A 16,548-nucleotide genomic window follows, 5' to 3' on the forward strand; every position below is an offset into this window, starting at 1 on the left:
TCCAAATAAATGGCTCGGAAGGTAGCTCAGGACCTGGTATGTATATAACAGACATCCCTACTGCCACTCTTGCTCTGAAAGGGGCTTTGTATCACAAAACAGCACATGTCAATCAATAAATAATATTTATCAATCACCTGCTAACTTTACTAAGCACTGGGGACACAAAAAAGAGCAAAAGGATACTTCCTGTCCTCAAGGAGCTTACAACCTAATGGGGAAGCAAATACATATAGACACAGAGAGGAGGCACTATAATGAAGAGGGGTTTGAAAAGGTTTCCTGCAGAAGATGGGATTTTACTTGAGAATTAAAAGAAACCAGAGATTTGAGCACATGAGATTAAGAGTAATGAGTTTTAAAAGCATTCAAAGAATCATACATCACGAATTTAGAGTTGGAACAAACCTTGGACGTCAGTTCAACCCTTTGTTTCACGAATGAGGAAACAGGTTACCTTCAAGGGATACATAACTCCCTGACTCCAACACTCTACTCCACCATACAACACCATTCTACAACACGATACTACACAAAGCTACTTGAATATTAATGATTTGCAAGGAAGTGCTATTAACTTTGGGTTGATTTGGTCCAGAGTTGGAAACACTTGAATCCTAGTAATCCTGATTCTGAAAATGCATCTCTATTGACTTCATTCCATTATGAATTGGAGGTCACCGTTAATTCTTTGGGAAATGATTTGTGCCAAACCACTACTTCCCTGGCAAAATGGTTTATCTCATTACTGATGTTACAATACTTCAATGGATAGACTTCAAAGACCAAGGATTTCAGCAATGTAGGGATGGTCTCCTCTGATGCAGATCATATCTCCTTGTGCCGCCTTCAGTTTCACAGGTGGTACAGTGAAGATGATCCATCCTCCAAGGTCAACCATCTGGGAGAGGCACCTCTAAACGTCTCAGATGCTGGACACACCAGCCAGCACTATATCCACCACACCATCCATGCTGGAAACTTTCCTATTTTTTTCATGATGTGGCAGAGAATACATTCCACTCTTGTGATGCCAGGGAATCAAGTGCCAGAGACATGTCACAACAAAGCAAAGGAGAATGACTTTAGTGGAAAGGGGGATGTTTATAATAATATAAAGAATAAGTTATCATTAATATAAAACCTTAAAGTTTGTAAAGAGTTTTGTTATCTTATGTGATTCTTAGAGCAAACCTAGCAGGTAGAGGTTACAATGCACATTTTGCAGAGGAGGAAACAGATTCCAGGTCATATTAGTCAATAAATATTCATTAAGCACCCACTCTGAGAAAAGTAACTTGTCCAGGCTCACACAACTAGGACATGATTGTGGCAGGATTCACAATCAGTCTTCTAGAATGAAATTCAGGTCTTTATTCTCACCACCTAGCTACTTTTTATGAAATCCATCTTAATAAGGAAAGGAAAATGTTTTATCATTTCATTGAGTACCCCTCATTTTCTACTAGACTCTATGGCCCTTTATTTCATACAAATTCATACTCTGATGCCTTATTATAAGAGGAGATGACCCTGGTTTCCCAAAGGCTCTGAAAGTCCAGCATAAACTCCAGAAAGTTTCAACTTTTTTTTGGAAAGACCTTTGAATATGGTCCTGACTTCCCAGTAATAAATGTCATAGTTATGTATATACCCTTAATAGTCAACTGACTATTTGATCATGAATTCTTTGGTAAAACAGGTAACAAAGGAAAAAATGAAACAAAACTAAAGGGAGGTGACTTGTCCACTCAGTATCTACTTGGTATTGATGATGGTCAAATGGTGGAAGGGAATGGAGTAGAGACCAAGGATGGTCAGAGAAGCCTGGAGGGGTAGTGATCTATCATCTAAGAAGTTCCTTGAAGGCAGAGACTATTTTTGCATTTCTCTTATACTTAGTATGGTGACTAACATACAGTAGGCACTTCATAAATGCTTCATTGGAGGGAGTAAATATATTGATGATGACATGGAGCATCCACCTGAAACTTACCTTCACCCTTCATTAAATCCCATGCACTACAGTGTAACTATGATGGACTGGACATGTTGTCAGAATGCCAGATGTACGTTTGCCAAAATGTATGGAGAACTCATGTAGGCCAAATGCTCACAAGGGGATCAGAAGAAGTGACACTGAGACACCCTAAAGAACTCATTAAAGAACTTTAGAACTGAGTGTACAGCATGGGAGACACTGGCACAGGATCATCCTGCATGGCGTGCCCTTATCAGTGAGGGTGCCACACTCTATGAGGAAGGCAGAATTGAAGCAGCGCAAAGGAAATGTGACAACTGTAAGTTCCCTGGTATTGATGCTCAATTTGTGGTAGGGCATTCCAAGCTCGTATTGGTCCAATCAGCTACAGTTGGATATACTATCATTTGTCTCAAAGTGTTATCATTTTGGTCTTCTTCAATACTGAAGGACAAGAACCAAGAACCAACCTAATCCCATGCAGCCTCCCTTTGTTATATAGCCTATCAAGTGAAGATAGATAGAATATAATAAAGGTCATCCTCAAGGAATGCCTTGGATGAGGCATGACTGTGAACAGTTGTGTAATTACAGGTTGTTTTAATGCTTTTCCACATTCTCTGTAGAATTCTCAAGTGAACATGAGACATTGGGTAAAAGCCTTGAGATGTAGGTGGAGGGAGGCAGAACAAGGTAGGGTTTAATTTTTATATTTTAATTGTTTTATTTTAATCTGGAAATTATTGAACAAACAGGCCTATGATGACACTACTTGCCCCCTTCCCCAATCCCAATTATTTGCCTTTTGCTTTACAGCCTGGAGTGGGGTGATATATAGACTCTACCTTAACTTTGACCCTTGATGGGCTACTTCTCAGCTACCCTAGCTGTAAACACTTCTAGGTAGGTCCTGTCCTAGGAATGTCCTTAAAAATTTTGGGTGGTCTTGGAGAGAAGAAGAAAAAAGACAAATCTATCAGAATCATGCTCTCTCTTTCCCCAGTAAGCGCCATTGGCGGAGAATAGCTCAGGGGGCTCCAAGGCTGCTCTCAGCTATTATTGTGCCGGGCTCTCTCTCAGCATGACTCACAGCAGACAATATATAACACCACAAGCAAGGAGGATGAACAGTAAATACTAGGCCCTGGATTTTTTTTTTAATCTTGTCAGTTTTCCCCTGATTTGTGTCCTTTATCCCAGCCCCCTCTGCTCTATAAGCTTCTCAAAGCTAATGCCCATAACACCACCACCCACTGGTAGCAGCAGGCAGCTGTGCCACGCTAGGGCTCTCATTGCAAAGACTGACAATGACGGCCATTATCTGGCGACTGTCTACGTTAACCTAGTGGCAGAAGGTTGCGTGAACACCTTCCCCTCTGGTTTCTCTTTACTCTGGGGGGCAACAGTGACTACGGTGAGTGCCGCCCTCCTGACTCTTCACTGCCGGCCTACAGCGCCACGATTCTGCCAGAGCAGGAGAGCAAGAACTGAACAATTACTGAGCTGAATGGAAGCTGGGATGCTGCCATGCAACTGGAGAGCCATCTTTTTATACTATCCAAGCCAGTTTTCTAAGCAGTTGTCCCTCTTGCCTTGGATATGGATCCCAAGAGCTTTCCCCATCAAACAAGGTTGATTACTTGTCTTGTGTTCTGGGAGATGAAATCATTGTGCCAGTCACATTTCTGGACTGGAGAGATCTCAGTAAGAAAACTCACCAACTGTTTTGTGACATATCTTAGAGTCACCTGGGGGCACATGAAGGGTTAAGTAATTTGCTTAGCATCACATAGCATGTGTCAAAGTAGGACTTGAACCCAAGACTTGACATTGATCAGATCACTCTTTCCCCATGATACCATGCAGACAACATGAAACAGCACTGTCCATATTTTTATAGTGGCTGGGTTGACATCCAATGAGCATGGTCATGGACACTCTCATCACACTCACTAGAAAAATGGGATGAGTTCCTGGCTTGCTCTTTTCCAGTAGATTCTGAGGAGAATGATAGCCTTTTGCCCATGCTTTATCCACTAATTCATTTGTTCATTCATTCATTTGTGATCTCAACTAGTATGAATCTCAACTTCATATGAAGGCAGATGCTCATCTTAATAAAAAAAATCATGCATCATTATTTGGTTTCATCAAGGGTTATTTTTTCCAGTCCCTGGGTCATGGATCTTGTGCCCAACTATCTGAAGCCATTGGGGTGTACCTCTTTGATCTCTCAGAGGGCTAAAGATTGCACCTCTTGTTGACCACTTTTTGGTAGTTACTTGGCCAGCACTTTCCCTGAGCAAGATAAGCCAGGAAAATAAAGGAAGTTTTACGAGACAATGACAAAAACGGACCTATGATTTCTTTGATATAGGTTACTCCAAGATGAAAATATCCTTTTATCAATGCAGGTCAGTACCCTTTCTGTAACAAAATCTCAGAATTGCCTAAAGGACTGAGAGGCTAAGTGACTTGACCAGGGTCACACAGCTAATATGTATCAGAGGTGGGAATTTCGTAAGAATTCTTTAAAATTTTATTTTGTAATTTGATCTGAGAGTCTGGAAGCTCTAGGCTAACTCTAGTTGGCCATGGCTTCCAAATAACTGATTATTTAGTATAGGGACCATAGGGAAGTGTGAAGCACCTTCACCTCCCTTTTGGATAAAACGTCAAAGCACATGATAGTAAATAGAGCCTCGGCAGATCTCAAAGATCATCTAGTCCTGGCTTTTATTTTATGGATAAGAAAATCCAGCCTGACTACATCAGTTGTCAATAGCTGAGCTGGGATCTGAAGCCAGGATCTTCTGAACCTAGATGCAATACTTTTCCATTGTGCCACAATCAGCCTCCATGATACTTTGCTCTCTCTTAAGAGTTTATTTCTTCACTTTGGAAGATATAAAAAATGAAACCTCATGTTCCCAACAGTAGCTGACATCCCACTTCTGAAAACTTCATTAATTACATGAAGAAATCTTGTTAACTTGATAAATCTCTTGGGGGGAGAGCAAAAATGAATATTCACAGTGTCAGTCCATCACCACCAAGGTCAGAATTTGTTAATCTGGGATTTGACCCAAACTTGTTCTGCTTCAAAGCACTAACTCTTCCTAGCTGGTATTCTAGGTTGTCTGGGAGGCTCTGAGAAGAGTTCGCACTGAGCTCCCCTCAACTGCATGAGTCTGGGAAGGGAGATGGGGTGGAAAAGGTCAACTGGAAGATGCTGTATAACATTAAGGCGGGGGAAACCACTTGTACTTTGATATGTATTTGATGGAGACTAACAGATGCGTCCTACATCATAGGAGAAGGTGCAAAAAACAAAGCAAAAGCCAGTAAAATGCAAAAGGAAGAGTCATTACACAAGATCAGATCACAGATGAAATTTGTGATGGGTGAAACATGTGGTGAACATCTGCATCATGTCTTGGGAATGCTGATGATCTTGCAATGGCTGGGTTTGTTTTGCAATGTCTCTGCTCATTTTGGGGAAAACCGGCACAGCAAATAAAATAGTTTTAGTGGGATCTTCTGGAATGTTCCATTTAATTTTTTTCTGTCTGATCCAGTCCTACAAAGTTTCTTTGGGGGAAGGGGTGGTCAGAAGAGAGGATATGTGATTATGAGCACTCAAAGAAACAACAACCAGTTGTAAAATTATATCTTACAAACTCCTTGAAAGCTGGGACAATTTCCTATTTGTTTTTGTATTCCCATTGGCTAATACAGGAGAAAATATAGGGAGATTCGGCTACACTTTATTCCATATCATATTACAAGAAAACAACAGTTACAGCTGACAAACCATTACATCTCTCATAATACAGACAAAGTACAAGTTGTAACAAATAATGCAACATGTATTATACCATTCTGCTTACGAGGCTGTCATTGTGAAGAAATCATACTTTTTTTTTTTTGAATGACACGGCCGCTTTCATCCTGTGCCCATTTGCCCTTTTACAAAATACACAGCATGGTGTATCATCCAAAAACTAAAAGTTAAAAAACAAAACAAAACAAAACAAAAAAAACCCCAACAAAAAACACTTCCAGCTAGAAAACGAGTATCTTGTACGTGCCGCTAAAATACACTTGGGTGGGGGTTGGGGAACATTGCTTATTTCATTTTATTTTATTTTTTGGTGTGTGTGTGTGTGTGTGTGTGTGTGTGTGTGTGTGTGTGTGTGTGTGAAAATTGCAAAATGGTGACATACAAAGTTACTGTCACCCACAAGCCAGGAAATAGGCTTCTCTACATAATGAAGCAGCAGTGCATTTCTATTTTAAAGGGGAGCCAGTCTTCTTCCCTATTATGTACAGCCTAAACATCTTAAGTAACAGAGATTACAAAATCAAGAATATTCACAAATAGTATCTAGTAAAGAAGTATAACATAGAATGTGGACTATACTTTCAGTTATGTGCGTACAGAGAATGCCAAGAGGCCTGTGTCCTCTCCCAAAGCCTGGGGGAAATGTCTCTTCCCCTCTTCTCTTATCACTCTTGGGAGGTAGAAATATCTCTCACCCCTCCTATCGGTAAATTGACAGTTGTCTTCCCCCACCCCACCTCCCCTAGAAAGTTTTGCAGGACTTTCCTTTGCAGAGGAAAGTTTCCCCATTATGTGTGCAGAAGTATTGCTAACCAGAATGTTGCTTTTAAAAAGAAGAAAAAATGGAAATCAGATCCCAAGACTCAATTCAGAATTCTCTGCAGTGATGTAATGTTGATACAATCACAGTGCTTAGGCGTTCGAACTACCCCAGCTCTTTGATTTCAAGTTATTCTTTTATAGGAAAATAAACTTGTCCAACATACTAGTGCTTCCTTTGACTAAAAAGTAAATGGAACACAATTTCCAGGGCTAATTTAAACATGAAGGGGAGAAAAGGGGAAGGAAATATGAATGAGAATGGAAGAGAGAGTCAGCCAAATCTTTGGCTTTATAAATTGGATGGCAAAGTAGTAAACCTTCCTGAAAGGCAATTAACTCCGTAGACAGTTCATTTATAAGTCAGACCAGCAGATTTCTTCATTGAGTAATACAAATACAAAAAAGTTTTCTGGTCTTTCTAGAGCAATTATCGCTGAACAAGTGACACATACCTATGGAATGGCCGCCTCGTTCCTAATTTGAACCTTTGTTATAGTAAATGTTTTCAGGTTTTCTTTCTCCCTCTTGTCAGCAACCATAATACTTTTAAAACAGCAAATTATAATTCTCCATTCTAATCACAGGATGAAGTTCTGCCTCTGACCAAATAGAAACATGAAGCTTTAGAACAAACCCGTGAAAATGTTGGTTGAGATCAAGAATGTAATTTCCTTTTAAAAAAAATTTCCAGTATCAGCTTTAAAACAAAATACTTCAAAGGTTCAAAATGCCTTGAAATACCTTAAATTTGGTAGGAATATATGATAAAAGAATGGAATAGATCTCCTGGGAGCAAATGGTGAACATTTTCTCATTGGGTAAATGTTTTGTTTTTCCTTAAGTGTCAAATAGCAAAGACTTTCTGGTTTAGTAGGTACTGTACAATTAAAAATCAATGTTGAATTCACATCGTATTAATGTAGTTAAGCAATGACATCATATTCTACATGCTTACAATTCTGGGTCTTATGAATTCTGAAATTCAGCTCCCTTTTTCTGCTGTGTCCTGAATGTGAGAAAAAGCTCTTCAAGATTGAGTGTTGGCTTCCCTTGTTGTAGCCATAGTAAATGGAAAACCAAGAAGGAAATGGTAAGATTGAGCCAATGTATAATCTGAAGTTTCCATGGCAAGCTGTGTCCTCAGGATGTGAATGAAGTATTCCTTGGGCTCTATACTGTTTACAATGCAGCAGTGAGCCCCACAGTACTCCTACTTTTCTTGAATTCAGACACCATTCATTCCAGATCTGAGAAACTCAGAGCTTCCATCTCTCTTTTGCTTCCAATTTGAGGTCTTCTCCTTCTTACCCAAATTTCCCTCGTGTCCTTAAATCTGGGTAGCTGGGTCCCTCTTTCTAAATGATGCATTGCAAAATTTTTAAAATGTGTACTGCATATTTGTTTTGGCAGTCTCTCCAATGGGTGTCCAGTGGCATCTTCCAATTATGTTGAAATGAAGACAAAATGGAACTTTGAATTTGAGACAGCAAACTTACTTGTGGAAAGCTTTACACTTTGTTTTTTCCTAAAGCTAACAAGCAAAGATTGCTTTAATGGCTCATTCAGCATTTCCTAATCCTATAAACTCTTTTTTTAAGGAAATACTCCAAAGATAACACAATATGAGAAAAACCAAGTGTAGAGAAGATCTATGAAAACCAAAAGGCTACTTTGAACTCTAAGGACCAAAGAGCAATTAATTAATCAATGAAGCAATAATTGTCTTTGTTCATATGTTCTGTTTCCCTTTTCCTTCACCCCCCCCCCCCCAGCCCTGGTCTCATTGTCAACCTATTCTGATGACTGGCATGCTCTGTAATTTAAGAACAGTAACCAAGTTTCGATGTGCTAATTGTGCAATTATTTCCTTGGATTAAAAAAAAATCAAAGCTATATGTAAAGATTCTTACGAAGTAAATAAAACATTGATGGCATCGTGGCCAGGGACTGTCCTTGTCAGTCAGCAAATAAGGGTTTGTTCTAGCTAAAAATGGCTTCCTACTGGTCAAACTATTCTCAGAGAAAACACACATTCTTTTATGCCACTCTGTGGCTTTTATGTACAGACATTACTGGAGAAGTGTGAACACCAAATGTGTTGTCTTAATGTATTTAAGACCTTGCTGGTGAAAGCATAAAAACCTTTACAACGATGCCGCACCGCAGTGGAAAATCAAACAAAATCCAACACAAAAGACTGGAAAGAATACATGCCATGTATCAGTAAGCAAAGCTTAATCTTCACATAGTTCTCTGAAATCACAAGGTATCCGAATGCGTGCAAGGTTTTAAATAAATTGCAGGGAAAATAGGGTCTTGCCAGCTTCAATTTTCTTCTGAACAAAATCCACCATAGGGAGAGAGAAAGGAAACTGAACCATGATTCACTTCATATTATTGGCCTCTTCATTAGATTTTCTTCTCCCTGGAATGATGACAACTTAATCCTGCAAGAAAAAAGTAGAAAAGCAAATTGTGAAGAAAGAAAAGAAATCCAAAACAAAACAAAACTCTCAAACTTCGCACCCTTTCATGCTCCCCAAATTATATGATAGGTTAAAGGAAAAAGTCCCTCAAAAGTAGGGCCAGTTATTTCCACAACAACTCAGCAGAAACTTGGAGCAGTAGATCCAGACTGAACCCACCTATTAGTGTAATATGATAAACAGATGCTTTTATTTTAGTTTCTCCTCTCACTTAGAAAGAAAGAAATTTGGCAACTTTTCTTCTCTAAATCTGTAAATTGTATGTGTTCACCGGTTAGAAGCATTTAGTATTTTGGAAGAATTAGCCCCAAATTTGTCAATATGGTTTATGTTGCAAAAATAAAAACAAAACTTAACATATCAACAAACAAATATAACATACAACAAAGAAAAAAAAATCACACCTCACTTGGATGAAATAACCAGTGGGTGCCTACGGTTGATTAATATAGTAAATACTTAGGGTGGCTAGGTGGCGTAGTGGATAGAGCACTGGCCCTGGAGTCAGGAGTACCTGAGTTCAAATTCGGCCTCAGACACTTAATAATTACCTAGCCATGTGGCCTTGGGCAAATCAATTAACCCCATTGCCTCACAAAAACTGAAAAAAAAAAATACTTTCAGCCAAACAGCTCAAGAAGACAGAACGTTCAATCCCACAACACCCTCTTATATCCCTCAATCCCCCCCCCGCCGTTAATTCCTTTTCATCCTTGAATACTTCCAAAGGATGGCTGATGTAAGTTAATCACTAAGCAACTAATCAGCAAGAATTTATTAAGTGTCTACTATGTGTCACTGTTCCTAAGACCAGGAGATACAGAGAAAGGCAAATGGGGGAGACAACAGGCTCCATACATACAATATTCTATAGGTGGTAAACTGCAAGCTATCTTAGTGGGAAACAACCTTTTAAAGGGGAGAAAGAAAGAATTCTTGCAGAAGGTATGATATGAGTTGTGACTCACAGGAAGCAAGGGAAGCTATGAGCTAGAGATGAAGAGGTAAATATTCCAGACGAGGGAGATGGCCCAGGGAAAAATTGGAAGATGTCATACTGTGTGCTTGAAATAGCAAGAAGACTGGTGTCACTGGATCACAGAGTATATGCAGAAGGGCAAAGTATAAGAAGACTGGAAGGGTATGAAGGATCCAGGCTGTGATGGTTTTTAAAAGTCAAATGAAGGATTTGCTATTTAATCCTATAGGGAGAGGAGAGAGAGGTTACATGGGCGGGGGTGGAGGGTTACAGGTTACATAGTTTTATGCTTTAGGATGATCTAAGTCTAAGATAGACTATAGAGGAAAGAAAATAAAATAAAGCTAGGGAGATGGACCAGAAGGCTATTGCAGGGCTTGTACCAGAGTGGCTTCCATGTCAAGGAAGAGTGGGGGGGGGCAGGGGACAAATAGGGGAGACATCGCAAAGTAGAGATAATGGGACCTGATAATGGATTAGATATGTAGAGGTGAATGAGGAGCTGAGAATGACAACTGATTTGTGAGCCTCAAACTGAGAGGATGGTGGGGTCCTTGACAGTAATGACAGTAATTCTTTAACAGGAATGTTTAGAAGGAGGGAAGGGAAGAGAAAGAGATGGAGTTTGGGGGGAATAACTTAAATTTGATAATACTGGATTTAAGATGTCTGGCAAGCAATTGGAAATGGAAGACTGGAGGTCAGGAAAAAGGTTAGGGCTGGATCTGAGAATAATCTAAATGAAAATTTCAACTGTATTCACTAGAAGGGAGAAGGCAAAAGAAGCAAAAATGTATTAATTGCCTACTATGTGCCAGCGCTTTACTATTAATATTATTTCATTTGATTCTTATAAGAACTCCAGTTAGTAGGTATTGTTATTATCCACTGTTTACAGTTGGGGAAACAGAGGCAGACAGAGGTTAGATGATTTGCCCAGGGTTCCACCACAATCAAGTGTCTGAGGTTGCCTTCAGTCTCAGGTCTTTCTGATTCTATGACCAGCTTTCTACCCACTTAGCTGGTTGAGTGATGAGAGCAAGATAGAGAAAAGAAGAGGGCCTATTCCAGAGCCTTGGGGAAGACTCAGTTAACAAGCATGACATGGACAGGTAAGTGAAACATTTCATTGATAAGGAAAATAAGAATAACCCAAGTAAATGATTCTTCTTCATCAAAATTATGGCTCTTGAATCTACTTCATCATTTAGGAACTGAAACGAGAGACTATTCCAATCCAGTTGGGATTTTGTCTTCTTTCAAAGAGATGGAACTCAAGATAACTCTTGATGCTGCATCTTTCCTCTAGGCAAATACTTGCTATATAACTCCTGGTTCCTGGATTTCTAATTTCTCCCATATCACTGGCCTCTCTCAAATATAGACAGGCACCTCTGAGTCTACTGTGTCTATATAGATATTGCATTCCCGAGACAGAGAACATGGAAACAACTTCTTGACAAGTAGGTGCTGGGCAGGGTGCTAGATTTCACAGTTTTACAGTTCTGTGATTATGAAAATAGAATATTTCCCTTTTAGTCCCCACATCTCCCCTTTACTGTTAATATTATCTTTGTGTCTCTGAGCACACATGCATGCCTCTGATTTCTCACTCATGTTCCCCCTTCTTTTAGTGCTCTTTCCTTAGAGCCTGAGCCAGATTATACAAAAGATAGTCTCAAAAGAGTCATAGAATTCTGGGGTATGTCTGGATTCATCTAGATCTAATTTGGTCATCTTGTCATAGTTTTGATGCTTTCAGGGCCATATCTGCTAACTTGCTTAAAACTATTCAATAGTTGTTTTTAAAGGGAGGGTATGCTGTGCGTCAGGGTAGCTAGGTGATGCAGTGGATAAAGTGTGGTAAAAAGGGTAGAAAAATGAGTTATGTGTAATACATCTAAAAAAAGTGGGTTGGAGCCTGATTGTGAGGAATCTTTAAGTATCAAAAAGAGGAAGCACCAATCTAGAGACCCTCCAGAACTCGTTGAAAAGGACAGTGATATGGTCACATCCATGGGAGGATGGGTTCCAGGGAGATCAATTAACAGATTACTATCATAGCACAGATCTGAACTAAGAGAGTGGCTGTGTGAGTGGAGTGAAGGGAAAATATATATATGAGAGAGATAAATGGTAAATGGTTGGCTAAGGGGGATGCTGAGAGGGAAGGGTCAAAGATAATTCTGAAGTTGTGAGATTGAGAGATGGTGGTGCCCTCAAGAGAAATAGAAAAGTTAGCAAGAAAATGGTCATTGGCTGTCTTTTTTGGACACATTGAGTTTAAGATGTGTTGGAAACCGGGTTGGAAATATTCAATGGACAATTAGTTATCTCTGCAGTACATCCCCACATGGGGACCAAGATAGTAAGTCATCTGGCAAAGGAGATCAAGATGGAGCCACTGGATGGGTTAAGAGGAGAATCAGAAGAAAGCAGTGTCATGAAAACACAGGAAAGGAAGAGGTGAGGAGAAGAGGTTGTTACCAATATCAGATGCTGTATATAGATGAATAAGGATGAGGACTAAGAAGATGCCACTGGACTGGGCAATTAACAGAGAGCACTTGTCACTTTGGTGGGAAAGAGTATTAGTTAGGCAATGAAGCCAGAGAAGTTAGTGAGAGGAGAAGGGAAAGCACTAAATGCAGACAGCTCTTTTGGAGCCTTTGATCCAACAGCAGGAACCATGTCTCTATAATTCTTTGTGGGTTTAACTTAGTATCACTTTAAGGCTTAAATCAATGGTTCTTTGTTATTGTTGATCATGGTAAGCGGCTCATTTGAAAGGGAGGTGGCTTTACATATCACTGAAGTTTGCGTTCTCAAAGCTATTGGGAGACTTGAGAGAATTAAATATGTTGGAATGGAAAGATGTTCTCCATAAGGTGGCCCTTGCTACATACATAGTTTATTGCTAATCATTTTTTATGCTTTTTTGAATTTCTATCAGGTTTGAGTTCTAGTAGTAGTGTGCTGTAGTGACTTCTATTCTAGAAGAAGTTTTGGTCCAGCGTAATTTTGTAGCAATTAAGTACTATCACAGTGAAAGATGACTTTGCTCCCTCCTTCCACTTTTTTTTTAAATTGATACCCAACACATCACTTGAAGAGACCCAACAATGGTGTCGATGCTGCCTTAGTGAAAGTTTCACCAGAAGTTACTATTTAGCCCAACCTCTTATGGAACATCACTTTAGCTATGATCCTGAATACCCAGTTTGAGGTTGAGGTAGCTGTCAAAATACTTGATTGGCCCACAGTGTAGCACTGTTTATACTGCTGGCAATTTGGTGGTGGAGAGAACTACTCATGTATGTGAGTACACTGAATATATGTAGAAATTCTTTTAAGTGTAAGTATGACCAGATGTTTGGTGAGTAGGTTTAGGGTGGGGATGAGTGAAGGATGTTTCTGTCTCTTATGGGAAGTAAAATATCAGATCGATTTAAATCATCCACTTACACATTCTCAACCATTGAGATATACGGCACACCCAGAGACACGAATCTTTTACATGCATCGTCCCCTCAGATATACAGACACCACCATTTGTCATTTGTGACTTTCTTCTATCTCTACAAAAGAAATCCATTTCGCATGAAATGGATTATTATTGATAACCATTTTATTCAGAAACTATCTACATGGAGCTCCTTGGCTATAAATATTAATTAATTGGATCCCTGATACCCATAATGCAACTTTGTTCTGACCTGGGTGCCCTATGAACTAGATATTTTTTGGATTCAATTTTCTTAAAACCAACTGTCAGCATCATGTGACAGAAGAGATGAAAAATGAAAGTGAGCCTTCCCGCTGTGCAGGTGAGTGACCTGTGGGAGAGAGCTCTGCCGGGTAGGATTTTTACACGTACCATCAGACACAGACCAATTGATTAGATCATCTCATACCCGCCACCAACTAGGCTCAAGAGACTAATTAGAGAGAGTACTGCCGGAGCGGGCACCCCATTGACACCTAATTTGCTCAGCCAAAGCCTTTGGGGAAAATGTATTATCTCTGCAGCTGCCCTTCATGCATTTCTGATTGGAGGCATGGGCAAGGAAAACTTGATCACTCTTTTGAGCAAACTGAATGCAGGAGCCCTTAAGTGCTGAATACAAGCAAACAGACCCAAATTAAAAACAGGCCAGGCTCCTCCACTTTCCCCTTTGTGCCCCCCATTAAATCTATGTGTGTATGTAGGATGGCACATATGTGCTGTTTGTCTACCCCAGGAAAACACTCTCTCTCTCTCTCTCTCTCTCTCTCTCTCTCTCTCTCTCTCTCTCTCTCTCTCTCTCTCTGTCTCCAGAACACTTGTTTCATGTTCTCAAGGATGATCAGGTAGTCAAGCCTTGGCTGGTTGGTCTATTTTGCTCACTACTAGCTACCCCCTCCTTTCTCCCTCTCCTTCTCTCTCCCTCCCTTCCTTTTTAAAATTTTAAAACAGAATAAAAAATAAACCCAAGAACTCTTCTTGTAAAGGAACCAAGAAGATTCCACAGCCTATATTTTTTCTCTCCCTTCCCCCCCGCCCCCACCCCACACTCCTCCTGTTCCTCAGTGGTGTCAATGCTCAGCTATAAAGCAGTGATGATTTCAGTTCTAACTTAAATGTGCTGGGGGCCTTCCTTGCATCGGCTAAAATGTGCATATAGTTTGATGAGAGCTACCATTCACTGGGGTATATAGGGGCGAATGGGTGACTTAGCTCATTTCTATTTCAGGCTCTGTTTGGTACAGTTGCCTAGTGAAGGTAGGAGAAATACTCAGGCTGGCTGGATAGAATACAACTGCACTTTGGAAATTAGAGCATTAACAAATAATTTTGATCTTTTCAAAGAAACCAAATACATCCTTTCTATGCTTGGAGTTTTTTTCCTACTCAGAATCTATTAAGCACCAGATTTATTTAGTAACGGATTCCTGATGTCCCACAAATGGGCACTCTGGAATGAGACACATCAAAATGATGAATAATGATCGAATCAGTGGAGACGAAAATAGGAAGAAAAGGAAATGAAAAAAAAAAGAAAAAGAACCATCGATATACTATGAAGATAGGTAAAATGGCTAGGTCAAATCCCATAATCCCTGAACAAGAATTTCCATAATTGAAAATGTCTCCCAAATAAACTCGTGATACCAGCTCTCTATAGCTATAGCTTTCTTCCTGTGGTTTCCTTCCAAAAGATTTCGACAAATCCCTTCCAGAGTCTGCGTGAAGTCTGACTCTATATTGTTACTTTCCCATTTTTGCTACTTTCCAAAATTCAATTAAAATTTTACTATCTTGGCCACTCCATTCTATAGAGAACCTTTCTCGGCTTCAGAGACTCATGTATTTGAATAATGTTTATTTAGGAACCCATTTTTTCAACTGTGGGAGATTCAGGTGGATACCCAGATGGGTGGCATATGGAAGTGGTGGTATGAGGAATATGTGTATGTATATATATATATATATATATATATATATATATATATATATATGCTTTAAGTTTGAAAATCAAGCCCTGAGTCTTAGCTAAATAAGCCTTTGTTACTCATAACTGCCTAGGGAGTGTGCCCACAGTCTCTGAAGAGAGAATAAAGTCCACAAGTATCTTTGTCTCCCCTCAGTTACCATATGAATAGATTCTCACATGAAATATACCCAGGAAAAATTTCTATAGCTGTCACTCTGAGCTTTGATAGGGAAACATCACTCCCCTTACAGGGATATGATGAACATTTTGGATTAAAAACTCACCCAAATAAGTAAACAAAATAAGTCTTTTGTAACCAACCCACCCTCAAGCAGAGTTTTCTGCAGTGTGCAATCAAGCCCATGAAAAGTCTTGATCAAAGCTTAAGGGCCGAATTACCCCAGAGAGCAGAAATTCCCTCCCAAATGAAGATATCTGTGCATGAAAAAAACAACAAAAGTCAGATGAGCTTTCAAAATCTATCAAATAAAAAAAGTCAATGATTAAACATACTTGTTGGCACACATACACATACAAGCATCCAGAATTTGAAGTGTATAATTTGAAATAACAGTTTTAAAACTGAGTTGAGATAATGAACTCTGACCTTGCTGGTACATAGGTAAGCTTTTAAACATGGGTTGCTTTCAGTAAAAGCTCAGATATATTAACATTTGGTTACAACTATTTTTATGGAGTTAAGACAGCTCACTTCACATCCACGTAATCATTAATGAGAAATGTTTAATGATTTTACAATAGAGAAACTCTTTGATCACACATAGCAGAGCTCCAATTCAGACAAAAATCAATGGAAAAGTGATGGGGACAGGGGGATTGGGGATGGTAAATGGAATATTTCTGCACCATATCCAAGCACTGCCAGAAGAAATTTGTGACCTTTAAGGATAGATTGTAGAGTATGGATGTTTAAAATTTCCTGAACTGATGCTTATCAAAGT

At 39.5% G+C, this 16,548-nt stretch overlaps 1 protein-coding gene across 1 annotated transcript in view; it reads right to left on the reverse strand.

Annotated features, from left to right (window-relative positions):
* Positions 1-6,158: 6,158 nt before the first annotated feature.
* The window catches only part of CDK14 (cyclin dependent kinase 14), a 664,696-nt gene continuing 654,306 nt past the window's right edge, over positions 6,159-16,548 (reverse strand). Inside the window, exon 15 of the mRNA XM_074192846.1 lies at positions 6,159-9,094. The gene's annotated coding sequence lies outside the window, so the exon portion shown is untranslated. The remainder of the gene's footprint in view (positions 9,095-16,548) is intronic.

Source organism: Macrotis lagotis, chromosome 7, assembly GCF_037893015.1.
Source record: "Macrotis lagotis isolate mMagLag1 chromosome 7, bilby.v1.9.chrom.fasta, whole genome shotgun sequence".
In the NCBI taxonomy this organism is placed as follows: Eukaryota; Metazoa; Chordata; class Mammalia; order Peramelemorphia; family Peramelidae; genus Macrotis; species Macrotis lagotis.